This window comes from Neomonachus schauinslandi, chromosome 10, assembly GCF_002201575.2.
Source record: "Neomonachus schauinslandi chromosome 10, ASM220157v2, whole genome shotgun sequence".
Taxonomy (NCBI): Eukaryota; Metazoa; Chordata; class Mammalia; order Carnivora; family Phocidae; genus Neomonachus; species Neomonachus schauinslandi.
The window spans coordinates 123,128,799-123,132,704 of record NC_058412.1 but is presented as its reverse complement, the minus strand read 5'-3'; positions in this window follow the sequence as shown (position 1 = coordinate 123,132,704).

Sequence of the window (3,906 nt, the reverse complement as noted above, 5' to 3'; positions counted from 1 at the left end):
AAAACTGCAAAACAATTTCTGCCACAGGGAATGTTTGGGAAAAAAATAGAACGATCAACTGACAATTTCGTGGAGCCTACAAGCTGGGTGTGATGCTGACAGCCACACAGCTTAACAGACAGCCATGGAGACTGATGATAATCTTCCTAAAGGAACACTGAGGCTGAGACATGGGAAAGGACTTAGGCTTCTTGGAAATTTCCAGTATTTGAGTGTTTTTAGTATTTGGAGGGATCCAGTCTTCTGTTTTTGCCCTCACCGTGAGGACACTGGGCAGTGCCTGGAGACATTTAGTCTGGTAGAGGCCAGGAATGCTGCCAAACATCCTACAATGCATAAGAAAGCCCTGATCCCCACAAAAAAGAATGATCTGACCCAAAATGTTAATAGTGCCAAGACTGAAGAATCCTGGGTTGGGTATGATGGACTAGTACTTGTGTTCATCAAGGACAGTTAAGGAAAGGACATGACTGGGTCTTGGGTCTTCTCTGAAAGCTGCAGCATCAAGCAGATTTTGATCAGCTGTCCTTTTGCATCTTGATCTTTATGAGACATCAGTTCTTCCAGTGGCTCTTCTGATCATAATACCTAAAGGTCTCCTAATCCGTAGATTCCAGATTCTCAGCAGGAGAACTTCAGCTCTTGGTTTTATTTTGAAGGTCAATTTTTTTTAAATTAGGAGTGTGTTTTGATTTTTAGTTTGTTTACTTTTTAGAGCCCATTGAACATGTTCTGTAACATGCTTGAACTCTTGTAATTGGAATTTCCCTTTGCAGTTTATTTTTTGGTAACAAATGCCCTATTTCAAGTAGAAGCCTATTTATGAAGGGACAGGACAAGTCCCATTTTACTTCAGCTGTTAAGTCCATCCACAAAATTGTTTGAAAGTTTTCAGTCTATTTCTAAAGGCTCTTTATCTTTATTTTCTTACACTTTTGATTCTTTGTGCAATCCATCCTTGAGAGAAGGCTTCTGAAATGGTCCTAGTGTGTTTCTGGTTTTTCTACTGCTCTCAAGACCATTTTAAATAATAAATTACTGGGCACCTGGGTGGCTCAGTTGGTTAAGCGACTGCCTTCTGCTCAGGTCATGATCCTGGAGTCCCGGGATCGAGTCCCATGTCGGGCTCCCTGCTCGGCGGGGAGTCTGCTTCTCCCTCTAACCCTACCCCCTCTTGTGCTCTCTCTCTCACTCTCTCTCTCTCTCAAATAAAATAATAATAATAATAATAAATTACTGTATACCATAGATCAAGTAACTTTTATACAATCAATAACCAGTGAGAAAGCATAGTGAAAGAAAAGATTCCATTCACAAAAACAGACACACTATTTCTTATGCTATAAATTTGATGCATTGTGATGAAATAACCAATAGTTGGGGTTTATAAATGATTTAAAATTGTTATAAATATCACCTGATAAAGTAAGCATTTGAGATTTGCCAGGAAAAAACTGATGATAAATTATCATGGGAGAAGGAGTTACCCAATGACACATACACCGCCCCCCCATGCTAGGCACTGTCAGGAATTTTTATTTTATTTTATTTTTATTGAGGTATAATTGACATGTAACATTACATTAGCTTCAGGTGCACACTGTGAAATGATGACCACAGTAAGCCCACTGACACATTTTAATGCAACCAAGATTATCATAAATATATCAACATAATTAGGGGGAATGGTGGGGGAATACACACACATATCAATGGAAGAAAAGAGAAACTCAGTGCCTATAGGAATTTACAAATTATAAAGGCAGAATTCCACATCACCAGAGAAATGTCAGAAAACTCAGTACATGATATTGTAACAGATTGTCAGCAATTCAGGGGTGAAATACTGGATTTCTGTCCCATCCATTATCTCAAAATAAGTTTTAGATGATTAAGGATTTAAGCTATAAAAATACTCAAAGAAAACATAACTGCATTTTTATATAATCCTGATGTGGAGATGATCTTCTGAAAGCCACTTGATACAGCTAACCACCTACAAATGAAAAACTTTTGTAAGGCAAAAATCAATCATACGGTAGGAAAAACAATTAGAAATTGGAAAAATGTAAGTAAACACATATGATGGGAATATATATTCTATAATTTGTTGAAAGACTGTTTACAACATAATAAAGAAAACAGATGCCCTAATAGAAAAATGAGCATGGACCATGAATATATGGCCTACAGAAAAAATAATACAAGTGGATAATTCATCTATGAAAATAAATAAAACCTCACTGATAATTAAAGAAGTACAAGTTAAAACAAAACATGATTCCTATTTTATGGGGGCCTATGAGACCGCTTTCCCACCGCTGATTTTGGGCAATTCCATCTGCCACTGGCCTCTGTCTCAGGTACTGTGAAATGAGTGACTTGGTCTCTTAGGACTTTTCTCACTTGCGAAAGACTCCAAGCATCTAAGCAAAGGTCCCTGCCTGGTGAGGAGTAAATTGACAAGAGAAGAGCAGAAAGATCATTGGGAGGACACTAAAATGATACAAAATACCTGGTGATAATGGCTGACTTGGCATTTTGTGGAGTTGACTTCTTCTCTTCTCCCCAAACCAACATTATCTTTGATTCTACGCTTTGGCTTGAGTCATCCCATCACCACGGAATGCCTGCTATGAACCCGATTTCTGGTTCAGGTAAAACCAATAGACCAACAAGTCTTTTTTGAAAGGTTACCCATCTTCCAGGGTTAATGAGCATCCTATGGAAAGAGAAAAAATGTAGTACCAGGATAGGTAGTTCTGGGCCCAGCTGTGCCCTTGACTCCTAGCGTGAACTTTGATGTCTCCGCTAGACTTCAGTTTTCCCATCTGCAGGGTGAGGGTGCTTATCTGGATTATGTCAAAGGGGACTTCCAACTCCACATGCCATGGAAGGTTGTGGCTTAGGGCATCTGTGACAAGCTAAGAAGCACGTGGTGTCTGTGCATGACCCTTGTCATGCTGAACTCCTCCGGGCAGACACACATGGCTGGATAGAACAGAGTCTCCTCCTCTGAGGAGCTTTCTGGACAAGGAGAGCCTAGGAAGTGGCCAAAGGGTGTGCAAAAATTACCAGGGAATCTGGTTACTCAATCCCCAAAGCTCACACAGCCTGCAGATATGACATCAGGATTTGATCTCAGCCCAAACCTCCTCAGCTTCGGAATGCTGTGTCTCGGGGAGAAGCATGGTAGCCAGTGAGCTGCTCCCAATTAACCACATGCCTTCTGACTGTGCCCGTCCATCATGGGCATGTCCGCCAGCCTCTCTGGGTAATTTCACTAATATCACACAGCCTCCCACATTATGCTCGCTCCCTCTCCTCGCCACTACATGCAGAGTTGAAAATGTCTTTATGGGGCAGTAGGTGGTTTGGAGAATGCCAGCCAAGAGGCTTCGGAGGCCCTACTGCTCCAATCCCCTTCTTTCTACATTTGGTTGAACTCCAGGCCGGAAGCTGGGGCCAGGAACGGAACAGAGGGGAGGGTGCTCACAGTGGGAACGGGGGTGGTTTAGACAGTGTTCGTTTCTTGACAGCTGAGCATACAAAACACCATTCCTATAATTAGGGAGTCTCCCGTCGGGCTAGTGTTGGCAGTGGGAGGCCGAGCCCGGGTCCCCCACAGATGATGGAAAGTCCAGCTGCCTGCTCTCTCTGCCTTCTTGGCGGCCACCACGCGTGCACCGGTACTGGCTCAAGCAACGCATGCGCGGACTGTCGTGGCTGCGAGGGCGAGCGGTAGTAAGCAGACACCGAGATAGGAAGGAGAGAGGGTTTATTCCGGCAGCTAATGGCTGCAGCATCTCACCGCCAGGGAGGGAGGGAAGGAGATGGCTGAGGCTTTGGCAGTGTGGGCGGACAAGAGGTGACATCAGCTTGCCTGGAGGCAGCAGGACTGTGCTT